The 24,329-nt window shown below is 40.2% G+C and overlaps 1 protein-coding gene across 5 annotated transcripts in view; it reads left to right on the top strand.

Moving 5' to 3' along the window:
- The first annotated feature begins 10,489 nt into the window (after nucleotides 1–10,489).
- The window catches only part of Plppr1 (phospholipid phosphatase related 1), a 275,350-nt gene continuing 261,510 nt past the window's right edge, over nucleotides 10,490–24,329 (top strand). For 4 of the 5 annotated variants that reach the window (XM_020179229.2, XM_074051360.1, XM_074051358.1 and 1 more), the window contains exon 1: nucleotides 10,491–10,834. The gene's annotated coding sequence lies outside the window, so the exon portion shown is untranslated. Of the gene's footprint in view, nucleotides 10,835–24,329 lie in introns of all 5 variants that reach the window. The other variant, XM_074051363.1, reaches the window with a different exon arrangement.

The following is a 24,329-nucleotide window of genomic DNA, read 5'->3' as shown; positions in this document are numbered from 1 at the left end:
GTATGTTATGGTGTGTCAAATGGGGACAAAGTATTCATAAAATGATTGTGTCTTCTACACACAAAAAGCCATTAGCCTGGAAAGAGGGAACTTCATCATTGCAACTGCTGCGAGGGTCCACAATTATGATCATAGAGGTGGATTGTTGTGACAAACCAACACACTGAGCCAACATTGCAGGTGCCACAGAAGTTCCAGGGCCCTCAGTGCTGCTGACACTCATTACCACAGGCATGAGATAGCCCAGTAGCTGCTGAGTGTCCCTGCCAGAGCCATGGACAATGTGGGGGCACTGCCACTACTTATGTGACTAAGGAGGGCTCTGTTTTCTGGAGTTCTGGGTACACCTATGACATGTTGCTCTTTGGGGAATAAGCATGGAAATAAAGTGATTTTGTTTAGTGAAAATGTCAGTGGAATGATCCAGAGCCAAGAGATCTTTTCTAATAGACCTAGCAAGTGGAGGAAAACAGTGGTGAGAGTCCTTTTGCTTACTCCTCTATGTCCAGAATCCTACATGTTCACACCTCCCTCCCTCTCTCTTTTCCTTCCCTCCTTCCTTCCTTCCTTTCTTCTCTCCTCTTTTCTTTCTTTTTTTTGTGCTGAGGATAGAATCCATGTCTTCACACATGTTAAGCACACACTCTATCACTGACTATACTCCCAGCTCCTCATGTTCGCTTTGAATCAGGCACTCCTGTGGATAAGCACAAAACAGTAGTAACATTTTCCCTGAAGTGAGATACCCTCAAGTGTTAGTCCCTTACTGTCACATTTTGGACCCTATTTCCAGTAGAAAGGCATAGCTATTTACAATGTTATAATTTCTCCAGTCAATAAACATAAGCTAAGTCTCTAGAGTACATCAGGTAAAAGGCATAACTTCTATTTTCAACTTGTTCAGAGTCTATAAATGGAGTCGCATATTGCCTTAATCTTTTTGTGCTGCTATAACAAAAATAGAGACTGGGTGATTAATAAAGAACGGAAATTTATTTTCTTACAGTTCTGGAGGCTGGGAACTCTTGATCAAGATATCATCATCTGTGAAAGCGCTGTTGCTGCATCTGCTGCATCCTCAGATGATGGACAAGTGGAAGAGAATGAGCTTGCTCTAACTGCAGCTAGGAGAGCTCTGTTTCTATGGTGTAATCACTTCTTAAAGGCCTGAACTCTTAATATTATCACACTGGTCATTAAGTTGAGGGGACAAGACCATTTCAATAATAACACACATATAAATGTGTAATTCCATGCAATATGAGACTTCCTAGGCTACGGGTAAATCCAGAGTGCTAGGAGAGCACAGAGAAGAGGTATTTCACTTCCTCTCTCCTACGTTAGGGAATTCAGGGAAGGCTTCCAGGCTGATGTAGTGTCTGAGCTGGCACTTGAAGGACGAATAAGATATAATGGCAAAAGTGAGAAAAGCATAAAAATGTACTGGCTGAAGAAAACCTGGCACATTTGGAACGATTGGGAGAAGACATGATTAAGATGAGCTGAGAATGGTGAGGTTGGGGCTGATACATAGTTTTGAGCAAGATCATGAAGGGCCTTGAACAATAGCTGGGAAAAGCTATTGGAAGGTTAAGTCGATGAATGACACACGCAGTCAAATTACATTTTAGATCAAAACTGGTTGCAAAATAAAAGATGGAGCTGCTTATAAGGAGAATGGATCAAGATAGTTCCTCTTTCTATTGAAAGCTGAGGCTCATAAACTGAACAACCCTGAGAGCTGTGGGCAGGAGAGAACGTCCAGCAAGCCAGTCACATCGGCCTGGCAATCTGAGGATGACAGCTGTTCCAAAACTCTCCTGTCAACCCCTGTGGTTCAGGAACCTCAGGGATGGGAGGAGGCTTCAGCCTACCTTGTGCCAAGGGACACCACTGACCATACAAAGCTGTGACTGGCACATGTACTCAATCAGGCCTGGGAGGAGAAAGGGGTTGGAATATGATTGTCATCTTCATGAACCTGGAGAAGCAGACAGCAAAAAGAACTCAGACCATCCTTAGCTGGATAACAACAGCAGTGGTGATTATGGAGCAGGGCTGGGCTTTTAGCCAAATAAGTTGGCAGAGTATGCTTGGCCTCTGCCTTGCCCCGCTCATTTCCATCTGTCTAACAATGGGTGTTAGCCTTAAAGAACACCAGCCTTGGAATCTTGCAATATAAAAAGGGGAAGAGGATATATAAGATACATGCTCACTGGTGAAAGACTCCTAAAATGTTCAGGGTCAGAAAACAATCACAACATGGCCGTAGGGATCCTAGAGACACCTTCCCATCCTTTGCTTACTTTCCCTTTTGTTTGCCATTGTTACTCTTAAAGAGATCCAAAATTAATGTATGCATTAGACATTTCCAATGAGGCAAGGGAAAAAACCTTAACTCCAAATTTCTTAAGCAAAAAATGAGTTAATCACTCAAGTAACTGAAATGTAACTGAAACGTGATACTTGAAGGCATTGAGGAATCAGGGACTCAAAACCATGTTAGGATACTCTCTTGGCACTCCCAGGCTTAGAGAATTTTAACTGCTTAGCGTTCTAGTAAAAAGAAACATTTTCCTTTTTGTGGAAGCAAAAGTTCTAGATTTTAATCCAATTTTCCTGATGTGTGTCATTTGCCATCTCTGAGACACCACAATGGTGAGGGTAGTGGGAACCCTGATGAACTAGATCGGGGTTCCTTGCTTATGCTTGGAGGTGGGAGGGTTTTGTCAAATTCCCATGAAAACCCATGGATTAGGAGTTGAAGAATGTGGTTTCTTGGAGGAACTATGGATATCATTTCTGGTCAAAGGGGAAAGACAGCAAGCCAAAACAACAGATAACCAACATCAGTGAATCTTTGGCTTACTGAGCTATGCAGACTGAAAGTGATGAATTCTGATGATTATCCAGTGATGAAAATAGTGTTGATGTACATTAGCAATAGTACTTTATAAAGAAGTTTGTGTCATTTGGTATGAATACTAGGCATGATTTCCTCAGAGTACTATCTCGAGTTCTGAACCTCAAGCTGTCTGGTTACATTGGTATCAAGTAACTGCTATATATTTGTGAAGTAAAAGAAGAGTGCAGAATTATCACAGTCTAATCCTAGTAAGAAAGTGGAAGAAAAAGCTACCAAAATCTATTAGTATATCATTGCATCAACCCATCTTGGTGTGATTAGGGTCTTACTTGGGATGTAAGAGAACTGGAAGAAAAAAAAGTCATGAAATATTTTGAAAAAACATTGCCCTGTCAGTGTAACCAGTTACCATAAAAGGCCAAAGATGACTTCAATTTTTCAAAATGATTTTGTATATCTACCTAGCATCAATTACTTGCCAGATATTTTTATGTTATTTCAATTCTCATTATTTGATGAGATAATTATTTTCCATATTATACGTGTGAGAGAACTGAGGCTTAGAGTGTCTTACATATGGACATGAAGTTGAAAAATTCCTCAATATACCTGGAATTTAACTCAAGGTCAGCCTAATAACGTCTTTTTTTACCAGATCCTGGGGATCATGAATAGAAATGTTTGAGAAGGGAAGCTTGTTGGGAGGAAGTAAATATATTTTTTATTTAAAAAGTTGTGCTAAAATACACACACCATAAAACTTACCATAACCTCAAAGTGCAGCCATCATCATCATCTACCTTCAGATATTTTTCAACCTTCTCAAACTGAAACTCCATACCCATAAATGATAACTCCCTATTTCCCCCCTGTCCAAAGCACCTGGCAACTACCACTTTACTTTCTGTCTTTATGAATTTGATTACTCCAGATACTTTGTGTAAGTCGAATCATACAGTATTTGGATTTTGTGACTGGTTTATTTCACTTAGTGTTAAAGGTTTAAGCACGTATCAGAGTTTGCCTCCTTTTTAAAAGCTGAATAGTATCCCACTGTATTTATATGCTAAATTTTGTTTATCGATCTGTCAGTTGACACTTGAGTTCTTTCGACCATTTGGCTATTGTGAATTAGTTCTGCCCTAAACATAGATGGGCAAATGTCTATCCATGCCTCTGCGTTCAAATCTGGAGGACATATACACAGAAATAATGGAGTTGCTGGACCACATGGTAATTTTATGTTTATTTATTTATTTATTTATTTTGTTGGCATACTGGGATTTGAACTCAGGGCTTTGAAATTGCTAGGCAGGTGCTCTATTGCTCAAGCCATGCCTCCAGCTGTTTAATTTTTTCCAGCTGTTAAATTTTTAAAGAATTGTCATAATGACTGCACATTTAAAATTCCCATTGGCAGTACACAAGAGTTCCAGATATTTCTGTGTCCTCACCAACACTTGTTATTGCCTGGTTTGTGGTTTTTTTTTTTTTAAATAATAACATAAAGTGCTATTTCATTGTGGCTTTGATTTGCAATTCCCTAATGAGTAGTGATGTAGGACATCTTTTCATGCGCTTCTGGTCATTTATATATTTTCTTTGGAGAAATGTCTACTCAACTCCTTTCTCCATTTGTTAATTGGGGTATTTTTGTTGTTGTTGAGTGGTAAGCATCCTTTATATATTCTGGATATTAACAGCTTACTGGATATATAATATATATGAATTGTACGTATTTTTGCCCCTTCCATGGGTTTTCCCTTCATTCCATTGGTATTGTCCTTTGATGCACAAAACTTTTTAGTGTTGGTGTAGAACCATTTATCTACTTTTTCTTTTGTTACTTGTGCTTTTGGTGTCCTATCTAAGAAAGTCATTGCCAAATCTAATGTTAGGAGGTGTTTCCCCTCTGTTTTCAGTTAAGAATTTTATAGTTTTAGTTCTTATGGCTAGGTTTTTGGTCCATTTTATGTTTTCTTGTGTATATGTTTAAAGCAGAAGTCCAAAGTCATTATTTTGCAAGCGGTAAACAGTTATTTCTGCACCGTTTGTTGAAAAGAAATGTCTTTTCTCCATCACATGGTCTTGGCACACTTGTCAAAAATCATTTTGACCATATGTGAGGGTTTATTTCTGAGCTTTCTATTCTATTTCAGTGGTCTATATGTCTATCTTTATGCTGGTACCACACTGTTTTGATTAGCTTTGTAGTAAGTTTTGAAATCATGAAGAGTGAGACCTCCAATTTTGTTCTTCTTTAAAAAAACTGTTTTGGTTATTTGGAGTCCATTGAGAGTCCATATGAATTTTAGGATGGATTTTTCTACTTCTGCAAAAAAGTTTTGATTTTAATAAGGTTTGCATCAAATCTATAGATCACTTGGGAGGAATGAAATTTTTGGATAGGCTAAATTTCATAACTTGGACTGAATTCTGAAAAAATGTTCAGTCAGCAGTTCAAGTTGTTTGAGTTCGACTCTATAGAGGTGTAACTCCTATATTGGGACCTGAATGAGAATGTATTTTTAAAATTGGAGTTGAGTTTATTTATCTGGAGAGGCAGCTTTCCTAAGGTGCTAGCCACAATTAAAATATTTACATGTTCTATTTCAATAGGCAGGAATAATATGCATATGTTATCTTTTCCATTTCCTTCAAAATATTTCTCTCACTCTTCTTCTAGGGCTTCATGAGTTAGTTTTAGGCCAAAAATAGCATAGTTGCTATTGCTGACACTGTTCCATGTAGAAAACATAGTCAACTCCTTTATAAATAGAAAAAAACCCCACAATTTTTGAGTGCATTAAGAAAACGTGAAAGTCATGCTTGCTGACAAGAAGACCCTAAACTGACAGTGAGCTAAGGTTTTCTGCACCAATGTCATGGTTTTATTGTTTTGCTACAGGCATACAGAAAGCAAGGTTCAAATGCCTTCTACCCAACACATTGCTGATGACAGAGGTGAAGGGCAGAAAATAATAGATTAAACTCAGAGTTGGCAAACTATAGTTTATGGGCCAAATCTAGCCCACCACCTGTTTTTATAAAAAAAAATGCTGGAACACAGCCATTCTCATTCTTTTATGTACTGTCTATGGCTATAGAGATAAGTGGTTGTGACAGAGACCATATGGCCAACAAAGTCTAAAATATATACCTATGTGGTCCAGTACAGGGTAAGTTTGTAGATCTCTGGACTAGACTATTAAAAAGTGATGATTGAATATTTTAGTTCACCTCTCTCATTTTAAAGATGATGAAAATGAAGGTACTAATGCCATATATCAGTCTTCAGGAATGAAGGGTTCCAGGTTGGCACATGGGACAGAACGAAAAGGATAGATGGGCTTTGACAGATCTTCCTCTTCTGGATTGATACGTAATCCACAGACAGGAAATGGTGGATGTCAGCAGCACGGAAACTCCAAAGAAGATTGACTCATGATTCTCACAATTCCCAATGAAGTTCCTAAAATAAAATCGGAGAACTGATGAGTGGGGGAATCATTAAGAGGTTCTGATTATTACTATTTCAGATATGGAGAATTCATACAGGAGTGGGGGCTCCTATAACACATATGCATCTTTTGAGCCAAGACTCATTCTCTTTCTGAACCAGGAAAATTAAAATGGGCTTGATTTATTTGTTTCCAAGGTGATAATAACTGTCCACAGAAACCTGATTTGACTTTCTCATCTCAACTCTTTTTTAGATAATCACACACAAAAGCTTTAAAATAGTGTCAATTGACTTCATCATCTTTAACAAGTGCCAACTATCATGCTACTTGGAGGTCCTTTTCAAAAGTCAACGTATTACCGACACAAATTAATTCTGGTATATGTATTTATTCATTCATTCTTTAAAAATTTACTAAACATACACTTGCTTCTGTTCACAAGGCCCAGGGGTGTGAAGGAAGGAAAGAAAAAAAAGAAAAAAAGAGAGCAAGCTCTTACCTTGAGTGACTTATAACTGACCCTGTTGGGACATTAAAAACGACTTGATATGCTAAGAGTTACTTGTATATGTAAGGGGTTATAGTGATAGTTTTGTTAAAATTCTTGATAGTCAGTGAAAAATTGTGATTTTTTTTTTTTTGGTAATACTGGAGTTTGAATTCAGGGCCTTGGACTTGTGAGGCAAACACTTTACTGTTTGAGCCACTCTGCCATCCCTCCCCCTACTTGTGATTCTTACAATACAGCATCACTAATTTAGCCGTTATAGTCATTGCTTGGCATTTTTCTAAACCAGAAAAGACTGTTATATACACTAAATTTTTGTAAGAAGAAAAATTATGTATGTATTTCTCTCATTAGAGTGGAATTTGGAAATGACCAAAATTATAGATAGAACATAATTAAAATCTAAATGGGATGTGTCATATTTATTAGAAAATATTCAGAAGAGAACTTGTGTATACACTGCATCACTATAATACTATTTCACCAATTCTTAAACTAATACAATTATATTCTTATAATTTTCCAAGAATCAAGATATCTCTATAGCATCCATAACTCTGGAGAGTATAATGTTCCATTTCTTCATCTATTACTTGTTTTTAGTAATTCTAGAATTTATGTGATGTCAATATTATGTTTTGAGTAGCTAGTTCTATTTAAACTTTAATAGCTAGTTCTTAAAAAATAAATAATTTCACATGTAGTTAGGTCATAAAGCTGGGTTATCCTGATGATGTGAGGGGTGAAGCCATTAGACATTTGTTCTTTGGTGGCTGGAGACAGGTGCAAGGTTTAGGGATTGTCCTTTATCTAGGTAAAGAGAATGAACTCTGACTTAGACCATTGAAAAATACCTAGAGCCACTGAAATTCTTTGTATTAATTTTTCTCAAAATCATCTGCAGGTGCGTGCATATTAATTGGTGCTGGGCATTTTGTTACCTAGGAGGTACTCCTACATTTGATAGCTAAATTTAGAAAGAAGGCACAAAAAAAGGTTGGATGCCAATGTAGGTGGAGTGTTACGACAGGGGGGTTCCTTAACCACTATGAGATGTAAGTAGCAAGAAATGATGGAGGAATATTATGGGAAGACAATATGGTCTCACCCTGATGTCTAGATTTGAGTTTGAAAGGGTGAGAGTTGGAGTTACTCACCATTCACACTGCTTCATGATTTTTTATAGCATGCTTTCTATTACATGGATTTAAATATATCAGAATGATGGGCAAGGGGCGATGAAGGAAGTCAAGGAAAATTGAAGGCATGTGGCTTTCATCTGTTTTACTTGTTTAAGCTTAGGAGAAAAGATGTCCTCAGCCTTTTTTTTTTAAACATCATAGAAATGAAAATGTTAATAACCAAAATAATGAGCACTACAAGTTGCAAAAAGCTTGTTATGTGCTTGGCAATATGTTAAGTGTTTTATGTACATTATCTCATTTAATGTCCCTTGTGCCTCTCTCACTGTCCCCAAACAGTAAAACTCTATTCCAGAACTGCCTGTTTCACTGTCTTGTAGCAGAAGCATAATAAAGGGATTCCACCTTATTTGCAATTTCAAGTGCATAAAATCTCCATCACCCTTGACCTTGCTGGAGCTACTTTCTGCATTAAGAAGGTGAAGAGGTGCACTGCCTGGCTGCAGAGGGGAGTGCTGTGCCTTTCCTTCTCATCGAAGCCAGGCTCAGACAAAGGACATACTAGAGGAGGAAACCTCCTACGATAGAACTGAAAAGTTGAGACCTGCACCTGCCCTATCCCCACCTCTCTGTTCTAACTCTCACTATTTTTTAGTTCACTCAGAGCCCTCACTCATCTCTTATGTAGTGCTTATACGGGGACAAGGCAAGGAGAAAGGATTTCCTACCTCGAGGAAGCCAACTGGCTCTTCCAATGCAAACATCTTGATATTCCAGTAAACACTATTCACTGTTCTGAAGAAAATGTAGCAACATTTCTTGAATGCCTGTCTTGAATGCCTTCCAATAAGCCCAATACCAAAGGGAAAGACTAATAATAAGAGACATGGAAGTAGGAGCCCCAAATATTAAGGGTGGCTCACCATAGAGACTTTGCTGTTTCCAGGTGAACCTAGTCTCCCTACTGGGTGGATGGAGACTCAGACTTTCTGTCCTTTAACCAAAGGCATACTTTCAATGAGCTGCTGGGAGAAGGTATTTGCCATCACATCATGGATACTTTCTTCTTTTCAAGAACTTTCCCATCCTTCTACCCTTCCCTAAGTCTTTTCTTCTAAACTTTGCTTTTTGTTGGTGGCCTTTAGACATGCTGTTTTCTCTCCTCCGGGTGTCCTTTAGGATTTGATCTAATTGTCCTGCTGTTAGAGTGTCACACGGCATTATTATTGGGAAGATGAATGGGACATGGGTCAGAGTTCAGCAAGAAGGCATCTGCTCTCTTGCACTGCATACTGAAAGTACTCAGAGGTGATCTTTAATGAAAGCTTAGAACAAATTCGCACAAAGCAGGCCCTCCTGTATCCTTCTAAAGCTGGAGTGACCAAAAGGTGGTCCTTTTTTGGTGATACAGAAAATTAAGAAGGAATATCCTTGCAGGAAGTTCCCTGCTTCAGATGTCTTCTCTGTAGGGGAGAAAATCGGGGGTGGAGGGAAGGCAGTGTGATGACAGTGAGAGGAGAAAAATGGAAGCTTTGGAGTGGGTCCTCACCATTTGCCTGTTTTGCACATAGAACAATCTCACCAAGGAAGAGTTTCCACTCGACTCGCAAAGACTCTCATTGGCCATCTCCCCTGGCCTCAGGTTACTGGGCCATCGCGGGCTCAGGTTCTCTTACTGGATACTGGAGTTGACAGTTCTTGTACTTAACCAAGTAGCCAGAAACCCCACATATGAAAGCCTAGAGTTGCTTTGGCATTGAAGAGAAGACAAATGGGACAATGGTTCCATTGTTCTTTTTTTTGCCCTTTTGAATAGGGCAAATGTGCCTTCTCCATCTAACCCCATCACCAAAGGAGGCTGAGTATTGTATGGAGTCCTTGGAAACTCACCTTCCTTCCATCCCCCTCTTGTTCTTTGGAAGAGGATTATTGGGTATTCTTTTCCACCCTAGACCCACCAAACCTGTTTGGGGGCCCAAGTGGACGCTGTTACCCTTTTCTGCTTTTCACAGGATGGAAGTTGGAAGAGGAAGAAAGAAAGAAGCACAAATCAGGAGCTCATTTCAGTTCAGGTGACACCTGCAGCCTGTGTTTCCTTCTGGACCTCTGAGCAGACGCATCACTGTTGCCCTGGGGATCCCCGGCTCAATCACTAAAAATACCTAGGCGAGGACAGCCCGTCGTTACCGAAGGCTCGCAGTAGAAGCAGTCACCTAGGTTGGGTGGAAATCCCGCCACTGGTTTCCAGAGCCACGGGAGCCCCGGAGTCCCCACGCAAGGCGCACGTTTGCGTTGGGGTTTCCCTGCTGCCTTTCGGGAACCCGGAGGAACCCTGGCTGCTCGGATGGGCTCAACCTCTCTCGCCTTGCATTGCATTTTGCTCTCTTCGCCCTGCCTGAGCTCCGGAGCGAACACTCATGTCCCTCTCTGAGCATGCGCGGCCCGGACGGCCTCCCCGCCTCTCTGCTTCCCCCTTCTGCCCCCTCCCCGTCAGCTTTTGCTCCTTTCCTTTCATTAAACAAACAGGAGATCCTGAAACCTGGACCTTGTGCAGGCAGCAGCGTCAGGGGGAGGCGGAGGAGGCAGAGCCCGGGATGGGCGCCGAGGGGGATCTGTGATCCCGCGCACCCCCGCCCCGCGCGCGCGCACACACTCACACACGCACACTCCTCACACACTCGCACCAACACACACTCGTACCCGCCCGCGCCGCGCGATCGCCGGCTCGCTCTCCCACGCAGGCGGAATGCAGCAGCGGCCGGGGAGCGAGTCTCTAGCCGCTGCCTGAATGCACCTCGCTGCCAGGAGCCGGACGGCCCAGTAGGGCGCACGGGAGGACGCTCCGCCACTGGAGGTGAGTGCGGCGCCACCAGCCAGCTGGGGAAAGCTCCCTGACGTTGCTGTGCCTGGGCAGCTGGGGACAGGCTCCCGACCCTAGCGGAGGTGCAGGTGGCCCACGCCTGGCTTGTGGGTTTCAAGGTGCCCACGCCAGTGTTGTGCTGGGAGAGAGGGCGATCCCAGGGAGGTTCGCCCCCCACGAGGTGTCAGATTGACCCGGCAGAAAGCTAACCCCTCCCTGCTCGTAAACTTTCCTCTCCTGTCATTTGGGAAACGTGCAGACAAAGGGGGCGTGGAGGCTCCCTCTGTCCGGTTTCACCCTCCCGACTGCATTCCCGGCTGCGATGCAAACCGGTGCGCTTGAGTGGGCGTGGGGTACCCTGCAGGTACTTGATGCCAAGTCCTCCCACCCTGGAGGGGGTTGGGATTTTTCGCTCCTAGCTGTAAGCATTTGAGATTGGTTTTGCCTCAGGCGTGGACACCTGCCATCCTTCTCTCCCGCCGCTCTGCGCCCCAGGCTCATAGTAGTGGTGTGTATGTGGTGTGGGTGTCACCTGGAGAACTGGAGGGACAGCCACGGCGTTCGCATTGGGCACCCGTGCCAGAGGCGCCGGGGTGAGGTTTGGGTCAGGGCGTAATGAATGATGAGTTACTGAAAGGTTTGCCATAATCACCTCCTAGGGTCTCTCCTCCCCTGGGAAGGTGCTGTCTTCACACACACTGCAGCGGCAGCGCTGGCAGCTGGACTGGCTCTCTGCTATGGAGGCAGCGGCGGCAGGCGAAGCTAGGGCTTTATTTTTGCCCTGGGTTTTATGACACACACACGTGTGGAATATGTGGAGGATTCTGGGTTATAATTTGTCTTTGTGGGGATAACGTTTTTCTTTCAACCTCTTTGGTGGAAAAGCTGTTTTGCCTTGTACAGTCTGGTATCTAGCTAGTGGAAAGGCACGGTTCTGAATCTCTCCTCTACTCAAGGGAAAAGGTCCCAAGAAAAGGATTTCTTAAAATATCAGTCCCATTGGCACAGGACCTCGGAGTGTGGAGAACCTGCCCGTACCTGGGGAGAGCCTGAAATCGAGTGGCTCTTTGAAATATCCAAGAACTGGTCATCAGGTGAGGAGTTCAGGACAGGGACAAAGGGGAATAGTAGAGGAACCATCCACTGCCATTTAGAAGAGGTGTGGCTAGAGGCCAATTACAGTAGGAGCGATTAGCTCTGCATCCTTCACTAAATTCCAATGCCCCTTCTCTACTTCTGCAGTGGGCAGCTCCTATTGGATGGACTGAGACACCAATTTGGAGTGTCTGAAATGTTACATCTTGATTATTCTTCAATTTACCTTTAGCATAATCACAAATTAATTCTTTAGACACGTGTGAAAGTTTCTCCATCTTGATATGTTTTTGCCTAGAAGGTGGGATGAGCACACAGGTACATTATGTCTCTTCTATATCTCAGAGCCTGGGATTTGTAAGGGAAACCAAGCCAATGCTAGCAGAAAGAAATGCTGGAAGCAAAGACCCAGTACTTGTGAGTACTAGTCATCAGAGGGGCTCTCTTCACTTCGAGATGACAGATGGAAGCCATCTCTCTCCTGCTGCTTGGGACAAGGACTTTTCTTTTCTTTTAACATTTTGTGACTTTGAAGGTGGAGAAAGCATGGTATATGAGATTTACTGAGAAAGTTCACATATGAAAGAAACCTTGACTAATAAGTTAGCATAGTCAAAAGTGGAGAGATTTTTAAAAAAGAAAAGGAAAACAAAAGGGAGGGAATTGAGAAAGGGATGCATATTATTTAGGCTGGCCTTTATGATTTTTGGTATTCAGTAAGACAGAAGTCTGAAAGTGTTCTTTTTTGTTGTTGTTGTTGTTGCAAATATCTAGCAAAGAAAAGACTTTTCCAGAAATATTTTCAGGTTGAACTTGGCATAGTGGGGGTTTAAAATAATTGTCAACACATGTACTTTTTACTTCATGGTGCACATTCTCATCATTTTCTTTGCAAATCTTGGCAAGAAAAGATCAAGATTTGTTTTTGTTTTTGTGTTTTTTGCTTTTTACTAGACTTCTTTATTTTCTGGGTTACAATGTATTTCCTCTCCCTTCATCTGAAGATCACTTTATTTTGATTATATGCAGACTATATTTATAAGCACTTTATTTTCCACATATCCTGTATTTAGCATTGGAAATTGCATACAAATGTAGTCTGGCCCTCAAAGAGTTTACAGTCTAGTTGTAAATATGAGATTAACATACATGCACTAATCAAAGTAGAATAGCTTTGTATTGAACTCTGCACTCTTAACATATGTGCCATACATTCCATTCCCTCCTCCTGGATTTACTCAACATTTAGAAAATCTACATTAGCACTTATGTGCTGAAGTCTCAAACAAAAAAAATAAGGAAGTTAAAAAAAAAGGTCCTAGCTTTTAAGAAGGAAGAAACAGGTATTAACTATCTGTGCTGCAATCTGGTTAGCTGTTACAATTGCAGAGTAAATCACAGTGTTAACAGCACATACATGTAAGTGATTTTTTCCTTCCCCTGGGTGATTTGAGCGGGTGATCTTTGAGATACTCTTGAAAAATGAATATCCTTTCCAGGTAGGGAAGGATAGAAAAGGCATTCCTGGTAGAGGAAATGTGTGGGAGTGCTTGATAAATTAGGGTGACTGTAAGCCATCCCATGTGGCCAGAGCCAAACATGGATGAAGAGCACCTGGATGACACTAATTAACAATTATTGCTGTGAGTAATGTTTGGATAGAGATATGGCTAGCATGCTATGAAAGTACAAAGGGAAAGCTTCCAGCAAAAGGAAGCTAAGATCAAGAAGGTTTCTTAGGGAGGTTGATGTGAACTGGGTCTTGAACAAAGACAAGGAGAAGAGACTGTCCAAGCAGAAAAAACTATGTGTGGACTAGAAATTGTTCTATGTAGCTGCAGCAAGAGATGTTCAGTCTTTGCTCCTGAAAGTGGTACAATATCAAGCCAGAGAAGTAAGAAACCACCAATGAGAATGGAATCATCCTAAGCAAAGCAGCTTCAGTTTTGTGAAAAAGGTTAAATGTGTTTCGAGGCTGGGAAAGTTTAAGTCATGGTCAGATTTGCATTAGAGAATGATGATGACCACAGTGTGGAGGATGAATTAGAGATGGTAAGGCTGGAGGCTGGGAGCTTATTGTGGAAATAAACGTGTGAAGTGATGAGGGTAGTGGCTGAGGGGTGGAGAGGAGGAGATAAACTTGGGAAACAAGTGAGAGAAGTAAAGCCTGCTGATCTCTGAAGGGCCTCCCGTGTGCTTCTTCTTCACCCTCTCCTTCCCCAGCATTCACTTGTGAGCTGTCTTTTCTGCTTCATGAGGGCAAGGCATTCACAGATACATCTCCAGTATTCAGCATAGGCCTGGCACAGAGTAAAGACTCAATAAGTATTTGTTGAATAAATGATTAGATAAATGAATAGAAAATCCAGTAACGCAGTGATGACTTTATATTACAATAGTATAAGCTAAATCATGACTTTTATTTCTCCAAGGGGATCAACTTTTGGGAGATCCATGACAAAAATGTTCCAGGGAGATCATAGATCAAAACAAGAACACGTTTTGTCAGTCACTTCTGTAAAGAACTATTATCTGAAAAGTCATTAGAAGAAAATATTGAAGCATCATATTTTTAATATTTAAAAAGTATATCATCACCATGTCTTGGAGGCAACAGCAGTTACACAATTCCTAATACACAGTAGTTTGGCAGACAACTTCTTTTCCTTCCCTCTTGTTTGTCAGAATTTCCTGATTTCATGTACTTTTTGAAAACTTTAACAATAAACTTGGACTAGGAGTTTTTAAGCCCTAGAGCCTCATTTGAAGAGCTCATGGCCTGTTAGTATTCTGGGATGTGGGCTGGACCACTCATGTTTCAGTACAACCCTGGTATTTAGACCCGTTACTGAACCAAGTGTAAACACCTTGAATTTCCATCTGAAAACCCTAATATAAGATGTCAGAATGGAGAAAAACATGGAATGTGTTTTCAGACTGACTATGTGGACGAAGGAGAAGGAGCATCACAGACAACACTTGGAATTTGATATTCAATAGCTGAATAAATTGTGAGAGAGGAATGAGGAGAGGGTTAGCTTTGGACAGTGAAAGACTTGATGCTGTTTTGCAGAAGCAAATTTAGGGGTGTCCCCGTAACGTCTTGTAAAGTACTAGGACAGACCTCAGTGTGTAGTGATTTCACAGTAAATGCCAACTACCGTTGGTGTTAAGGGAAAGAATGGAAAGAGCAGGAGACCATAGAGCCAGAGACTAAATCTCAGCATTGAACAACATTTAGGGATAAATAAGAGAAAGGAACTCCAGTAAAAGACAAGGAAAGGAATGTGAAGGTGATCTGGGTGTGACATCTGTTACACCATTAATCATTGGGGTTGATTCAGCTGATCTGGCTAGGAAGGTGTTCCCTTCTTCCCTTACCACTCCATGTGCATTCCTCTCAAAGCTGTGCCCTTGGAGGAAGGGAGTGACTTTCCCCATGAATAGAGGAGGGCCATTCTTTAGTTGAGGGTATATGAGTAGTGTTGCTCCCCTGCTAGAACCTCCAAACAAACTCTCAAGAACACAGGAAAGGAATTTTCAGACAAGATGGGAAAGCCCTGGCATGAAAGCAAAAGTCTTAGAAAATCATGAGAAGGGGTGGTCCAACTTCAGAGAAGCAACCTGAGTTGAGCCTGCACATATGGAATTTCATGTCATCCCACAGAACACCTGATTCCTTTTTCCACTTTGCAGCCAAGATGACTGAGACTGGTTTCAGCAGCTTGTCCATGGTTTCCAAGCTAGTATCAGTACTGTAATCCCCAGAATGTCTCCCTTCATTGAATGTGTAAACTATCCATATGAGTATATCTGAGCAGAGGCTGAAAGGATAGAAAGTAGGGAACTGAAAAAAGTGAACAGCAGTTCTTGGGTGACCATCAAGAAAGCAGATTTGCATAGCTGCATGTTCAGAAACTGTATTTCAGAGTTCAGTGAGGTATGCAGGGGAAGACTATCCAGGCAATGTGCAGCTATCAGCCACATATGAAGTCTTGTGGGGGAAAGAGTTATGGGACTTCAAGCAAGTTCTTATCAAGGAGGAGCAGATGGGAAGAGCTAGTGCCTAAGAACAAAACGTATGGGAGATGAGAGCAGGAGCGGAGAGGGAAAGGGAGATGCCTCTTCACGAAAGCATGCAAAAAAGAATATGGAGACAGATACAGGATGCTTTCTCCACAAATAAATGTCTGGTATATTTCCTAAAGCCTGGAGAACTCAGATTCTTGAGTGTCAAACTGTAATGGTATCACTTGGGCATGTAGGCTGATAACTTTTACCTGTTGTAGCAATGTGGCTGAGAACACAGACTCTAGTGTTGGGCAGGTTATTACCTGAATGAATCCTGAATCAATCTGGGACTCTGAATTAATTATATTCTCAATTCTGCCTCTACCACTTATCAACTGTGTGACTTTGGGCAGATGGTATACTTCTTTGTGCTTCCAGCTACTGCTGTGCTTAAGATGGAGATAATCATAGATCTTATCACAAAGCATTGTGAGGATTAGATGAGTTAATTATTTGTACAGCCTGGTGCAAAATAAGTGCTCAATAAATGGTAAGTATGATTTGTGACAACAGAAAGATTAAAAACATAGAGCTTTGACTTTATGCTCAGGTCTCTAAAGATGGTACGCTTTGGCATCCATTTATAAAATATTTTTTGGTTGGTTGTATATAGCTGACTCTAATCCTGCCTTCCATATTGCAGGAATTAAATCAGCAGACACAAACATGTCAGGAGCAGGCCAGCTCTGCTGTCATAGCCTATGTGGAGTAGACATGTGCTGAGAGGTGTCTATAACATTTTCCTAGTTGTCTACTTCTCACACCTGGCTGAAGAAGATGAAAGTCTTGCCTTAGGTTGGTCCTTGCATTCTTCAGGCTTGCAGATATCATACAACAGGTACTTACCTATTTAGAAAATTGTTTTCAGGGAACTGACTACATGTATTAATTACAGCACCTCTTTGGTACTTAGGGATATAAATTCTAAGTATCTCAGATGTGAGGTTTACAACATTACTTGGCAAATTAAATGACTTTCTTATCCTTGGACAAGTTTGTGTTATGTTCTGTAATAGAGTTCCAGTGCATGTGGAATCCCCATCATATAGCTCAGTGGCAGCAAGGCGGGGACTGGAACCCAATCTCGACCCCATAACCCAATGCTCTTTGCATTGCACATTGCCAGTTGATTTTTTTTGGTCCATCCTATTTATGTTTCAGCCATACAAGTTTTCTTTTTCACCTTCAGGCTTTTGGCTTTGTTACTCCATTCTTTCTGGAATTCCATTTTTTTCCTGTCTCCTGCCTAACTCCTTTAGATTTTCAGATCAAAGTCATTTTCTACAGAAGATTGGCCTGATCTCATAACTGAATGTTGTTTTCTCTTTCTGTGTTGTTTCGGTTATTCCCTGGTCAGTATTTTCAGTGCGTAGTTTAGTGCTTGGTACATAGTAAGTGCTCAGTAAACATTTTGGCTTTCATAACAAAAGGAATGAATCTTGACCTTTTGAATCTTTGATGATGCCTCAAATAATGCAGCTTCATGTTTTAAAAAATTAATAGAATTTTCCAAATCGGGCAACGTGGTTCATGCCTGTAATCTGGGAGGTAGAGACTGGAAGTGTCATGGTTTAAGGTCAGCTAGCCACAGTGTGTATGTGGGGGGGTGAGAGAGAGGGGGTTAGTGAGACCACATCTCAACCAATAGCTGGGAGCAGTGGCACACTGCTTTCCCAGTTCTCTGGAAAGCATAAACAGGAGGATCACCATCCAGACTGGTCATGAGACACTCCCAAAAATAACTAAAGCAAAAAGAGCTAGAAGTGTGGCTCAAGTAGTAGAGTGCAGGTATAGAAAGCCTGGTGCCCTGAGTTCAACTCCCAATACCACACCCCCACAAAAAGTGTGTGAGTGTCTGTGTGTATATGTGTGTGTATGCATATATGTATGTAAACATACACATACACATATATATATATAAACAATTTTCAAATTCAAAGATTCACAGGAAGTTATCTAATTAGACTGCCAGATAAAATGAGATATAGATCAGGGACCAAAGAAGTCTAGCAATTTGCCTAAGACCACTAGTTCCTGTAGGTTAGTAAGGTCAGAACTGAGGCTGAAACCATCATCTTTTGATTTCTGACCCAGTTTCTACTCAATGCTGGAATCAGGGTAGGCAAAAGAAGTAGCTTCATACAAGTGCAATGTTAGTAGCTGTCTTTATTTAAAATTTTAATATTTTCTTCAACATGGAATTTTGCATTAATTATGATTTAAAAAATATCTCATTAAAATATTGTTCATCTTCATTATTGAATTTTTGGGGGATCCCTTTAAATTTTTGCCTCATGCAAGTGTCTCACTTACTGACCTTAATTTTAGCTCTTTCTGCAAAGAAAGATACTTCGTTGCTTGTCACTCTGCTGTAAGAATGCAGTAATACTGTGTACAGCAAATGCCATCACAGAAAATATTGAAGGAAACGCCATTTAGTGTGGAGGTAAGATCTGAAGATTAAACATTAATGACTTGGTTGATCTGCTGACCAGTAAACATTGTATCCAGTAGTCAAAAGGATATCTAAGGCCAAAATGATAAAAATGAAAGCTGAATAAAAGCTCTATCCACTTATTATTTATGTTTATTTATCCCTCTGTCGTGGGTGAGAGGGAAATGTAGATTGACTAGACTAGTTCTTTTCATTTATAGATTTATGCACATGGATGTCTACTTCTATGTATTTGAGGTTTCTGAAGACTCAAGATAGAAAATGAGAAAACAACTCTGCCCATCAGCTTGACTAATCTTGGCTTATGGTATTATTGGCCTGGATTGAAGATGGAGGTCAGAAAGTAGAATAGTAGAGCTTGGTCATTTCTGAGAAAAGGAAAGAAAGATAGAGTAAAACAAAAAAGGAAAAGGAACACAGATGAAAAGAGAAGTAAAGAAATTTTGAATGGGTATCTACTAGTTACTATGCATATGTCATCATGGACTATCCAAGGGGTTTCGCATGTATTAGCTCCTTAATTTTTATAACACACTGTTAAGTAGTTATTGATATGCCCATTTGGCAGCTAATCAAATGAAGTCACAGAAAGTTGAGCTAGCTTACCCAACTATCTGAGCTTGATCTGGTTTCAAACTCAGGTCTGAGTCCAAAGCCTGTGCTCATCTCACTTGATCCTCTGATTTTCAAGGCTTGGAATTTCAAATCATCCCATCACCTCCTTGCTCCCTGTGAAGGTTTAAGTGAGGAGCTTGTCATGTTAACTGGATGGGAAGTCAGCAGTCAGCTCTGCATCCTGCTGTTATTTCCTCCTTATATGGAACATTTATCTTTTTCCATTCATCAATAACAACACAGAGAAAATAAATGCTCTCTTTTTTGAATATCATAAATTTTTACATGACCTGAAAGCACATGTATCATATTGCCTACATTATTTTTCTTTCTGTATAATGGCATCAAGTGTTCTAAAAATGCTCTCAGACACAGGTGATCATATTGACTGGAGTAAATATATCACAAGGAGGGTAATGTATTTGCACAGCTGACTGGTGAGGGTTTTTGAGGTGCCCTTTTTATTGAGGTTTCTGATGAGGAGCATGAAGCAGTGGCCCCTCATCAACATTTAAATTCAATGAAATACATAATCAAGTGGAATCAGATACAATTAGCAAGAATAGTGTCTGGTTGAGAGCATTGCTGCTCAGCTCAGCAGCTCTACGTTTATCATCATTCCCATTTTCCAGCTTTGCTAGCTATTAATTCCAGGCAAACATACACACTCAAGTGCTCTAATAATCAGCCTGCAAACTTATCTCCTGGGAGCACAGGAATGGAAAAGAAGGAGAGCCTTTTCATTCACATTTGTATTAATGAGCAAAAACATTATCTATCTGAATTTTTCTATAATGTAAAAGCAAGGCAATATTTCTAGGTTTGACAAAATCTTTTGGGTTTAGCTTTTTCAATGGGGTGACATATAACATCTGACAAAAATGTAACACATTTCTGGTCAGGCTACTTTGGAACAATGAATGTTGCATTTAAACAATTTAAAAAATAATTAAAAATTAATTATATATGTACTATCATGACAAATAAAAGGCAGATAAAATAAAGTGCTTGGTACAGAAAGTACATATCACTAAAGTTTCTGCCTCAACCCTTTTCTCAGAAAACCACTGACAGTTGTCTGTATATGTTCCATTAACATTTACATATAATATCTTTCCTTTTTTTTTCTAAGTGGTGAGAGTGTATTTTACACATTATTTTACCATTTGCTTTTAGTTATATTTTTAAACAGAAGCAATTTCTTTTGATTAATAAACATTTGCTAAATATTACTATTGTATGAGAAGGACAAACACTGCTTTCCATTTTAAAACAGAAAATGGCTAATGAATAAATATTTTTTGAGCATCTTGTAGAAGCCACCTATTGTCACATGCTTCTGAAGAATTCACATTCTAGCAAGAAATAGAATAATGAGGTCACTAAATTTGAACTTAACCCATGGCAACAGCTGTCAATTCTCCTTGATCACAGAATTGCTAGAAGGGGTGGTCCTTTCCAATTGTCTTGTTTTTCCAGATGAGAAAGTGGAGGTCTTTGAGACTAAGTGACTTCTCAAGGATGTACCATGACTGGTGATTGGACTGACCAAGATGATGGGCTGTTTTCCAGCCTGGTAAGCTAGTGCTGATTCCATTATACCCCATTGCAAAACAACCCCCTAAGTCAGGAAGCACCAAGGAACCCACTTCACAAACACTAGCTTGAACAATGAATGGAACCAAATTGAAATTCATGCTTCATGTAAGTGTCATCACCCACAAACTGCTGCAAACCCTGCCTCTATATCCTCTTACCCCAACCTGCCTAACACTTCATATTTCCTTCCTCTGGGGCTTGATAGTATCATAGTAGAGTTACACTTTGAATATAGGCAACAATCATAATGTGAAATAAGATATTACCCAAGTTACCTAGGGAAGGTGTTCGTCCTTAAATATACCATTACAGATCATCTGCTTCTTGCCATCTTGAACCTTAAGAAATGGATTCCAAAATAAATGTATTTTTTCTGCCAACTTTAGTGGAACTATGAACTCTTTTTTATAACAACCAGTACTTTTTGCCCATTTTGGAGTGTAAATAGAACTCTGATTCTTAAATACTCTAATACTCAATTCCATTTCCCTGTTGTGGAAGCAGCATCATGTGTGGGTTAAGAGTGTGAACTGTGGGTCAGATTGGCTTAGTTTAAGTCCTAGCTCGGCCATTCACTAGCTGTGTGATGTGAGGCCAAACAATTCCATCATCCTTCTAGGTCTGATCTCTCGTCTGTGAGATGGAGATAATCTCCCACAGAGATTTTAAAAGGAATAAATGAATTACTTGCCTTAACATAGAGTCTAGAACATAATAAGGACTATGGAAAGTACAGCTATTATTATCTTTCATTATTTAGGATACACCCAAGGCATCTAACTGATATATCCCTCAGAACCACCTAAATGTCAACTGTTTAAATTTCTGGGTTGTTGCATTTTACTCTGTAACACTTTAACATAATTTTAAAAAAATTAAGACTCAAAGAAGTTAAAAATATGGCTCAGCAATGCTGCCAGTTCCCAAACTTTTCCAGGTCTTTGTCAGAATATCTCTCTGTCACTGCTGACCCGTGAACTAAGGAATTCACAAGCCTGGCAAGAGGTGCGAAAATGGAGGGAACTATCAAGGCATCAAAAGTCTTCTTTTAAAGTTAAATCTTAGTCCTCTTTCTCTGGATTACTCTACTTTCATGGAATTCCTTGGGAAGTGGTGAAAATATATAACTTTCTTAAACTTGAAGACAACATTGTTTAAACATGTGCTTTAAGTCTCATGTTACCAGGATGTAGACCTACATGTATGCTCGAACAGAATCATATAACCAGGCTTGTGGATGGTAAGAATCCCAGCTACCAGCTCAGTTCCAGGGTCTCTTTTTTCACACCACATACCCAGCTGTTCAGCCTTTTATACCAGCATCAGGGCTCCATTCTTCATGTTGGTGACCATGATGGATGTACCCAAGATAGAAGCCAGATGGAACTGAGCTATGGATGGCCAGGATTGTGGGAGATGGGGTAGAGAAGGTAACATTGATGCTCATCAAATGCCCCCAACATAGTTTCACCCAGGGTGTTTGTGCTTGCGGTTTCTCAGTCTGGAAATTATGCTCTGCAAAAATCTGCATGTTTTCCTTTCCTGCCAGCTCATACATCCACTTATGTGTCTTCAGACAGGACTTCTTTGATAACTTTGCCTAAAACAACTTGCCCACCAAACTTTAACTCTTTATTCTGATTAATATTTCCTCATTAGTACTGATAAGCACCTTACTTTTCATATATATGGTTTTTTGTTTATGTATTTGTGATGTCTCCCCCTATAATCATATAAACATTACAAGATGAGGGATGCTATATTTTATCCACATTAAATCCATAAGACCTTGAAGGGTGCTCATCACACTTCGTAAATTTAACTAAAATTTATTGAATAGATGAATTAGAGGAGAGAATAATTAGTGTTTTGAGAATGGACCTGAGAAGCCCATAGTAGCCATCATGTCCAAAAGGAAGAAAGCAAGAGAACCTCTCAAAATATGAGACCACTCCAGAAGTCCACAGAGGAGTGCATCTTCCAATGCATGGTGGGAAATGGGTCCCAAGGCAGGTATTGGTCCCAGAGGGTTAATCTGAATGAGGTAGAAATGCCTTGGGTACAACCTTATCTTTTGGGGTACATAGGGCTCTAGTAGTTAGGGCATTTACCAGGGAATTGGTTATGCATAGCCACGTCACTGCAGACAACTTAAGACATTAAAATGTTCTTCTACTTTGAGTTGAACTTTGCTGCCTTCTTCTATCTAGATCAGGGAAGCTGGCCAGGTTTAGGGGTACAATTCATAGGGATGAAGATGAAATTAAGGGACACTCATAAAAATCATACTCCATCTCATATAAACACTCATTTGTATAGTGTCCTAACAAATTAAACTAAGTAGACATAGAAGAAGGACTTAAGGCAAGAAAATACCTTTGGAAAACTAAAACCATTTAGTAACTTTACCTATCTTTATATATGATTCATTATTAAGGAAATATAAATTTGTATAGGAAATCTGGCTATCTTGAACTCGTTAAGTATGAGTTCAATTCTGGTTACTAGGTTTGGTTCTGAGTGAAATGCTGGCAGGTGTGTGATTTGTTATGTTCTTTACAGAATAGGGTATAGCAGTCAAGGTCAGCTCTGTGGAAGACTGTGGAACTATGAACAAGCTGTGGGATACCCTGAAATTATACCCAGAGTTTCTCCCCCAGATCTGAATAAGGCATGGCAGAGTTGCCTAAAAACATAAGCTTGGGTTTTGATCTATGTGGATTTAATTGGAGAACAATTACTGAATATTGTATGGTTCTTTTGCTTTGAGTAAAACTCTTTACTCACCTAAATACTAACTAGATGGAAAAAATTTACCAAAATGAAGGGAAATAAAAAATTCTTGGAAATCTTGACCATATTAAAAGAGAGTATGATGCTTCACACTTTTTTGAGTGTGTGTATGTGATGTTGGATGAACCCAAGGCCTCATGCTAGGTAAGCAGTCTACCACAGTCACATCCCCAGTCGTCTGCACATTTAAAGATGTCAACCTTTATTTTTTATTTATTCATATGTGCATATAGTGTTTGTGCCATTTCTCCCCCTCCCTCTCCACTCCACCCAGGCAGAACCTGTTTTGCCCTCTTCTCCAATTTTGTTGAACAGAAGACATAAACAATAATAAGAAAGACCTAGTGTTTTTGCTAGTTGAGATAAAGAAAGCTATACAGAGAGATTCCTAGCATTGTTTCCATGCACATGTGTATTACAACCCAAACTAATTTATCTCTACCAGAACTCTTCATTACTTCCCAGTCAGTTTCCCATAGTGACCTCTGTCGTTTTAAGGTAACTATATTAACTCCTCTACTGTGGGCATATCAAACACTTTCAAGTTTTGGGTTTCCTACCTTTCCCTATTCCTCATGTATGTGTTCTCCCCTTAGCGTGTGACCCATGTCCAATAATATTACTGCATTTGTTTTACGTCTAAAGTCCGCATATGAGGGAGAACATATGATTTTTGGTCTTCTGAGCCTGGCTAACTTTGCTTAAGATGATGTTCTCCAGTTCCATCCATTTACTTGCGAATGACAAGATTTGATTCTTCTGCATGGCCGAGTAAAATTCCATTGTGTATAAATACCACATGTTCTTAATCCATTCGTCAGTAGTGGGGCATCTTGTTGTTTCCATAACTTGGCTATTGTG

This window comes from Castor canadensis, chromosome 13 (assembly GCF_047511655.1).
Source record: "Castor canadensis chromosome 13, mCasCan1.hap1v2, whole genome shotgun sequence".
Lineage (NCBI taxonomy): Eukaryota > Metazoa > Chordata > Mammalia > Rodentia > Castoridae > Castor > Castor canadensis.
This window is presented reverse-complemented; position numbering and strand designations above follow the sequence as displayed.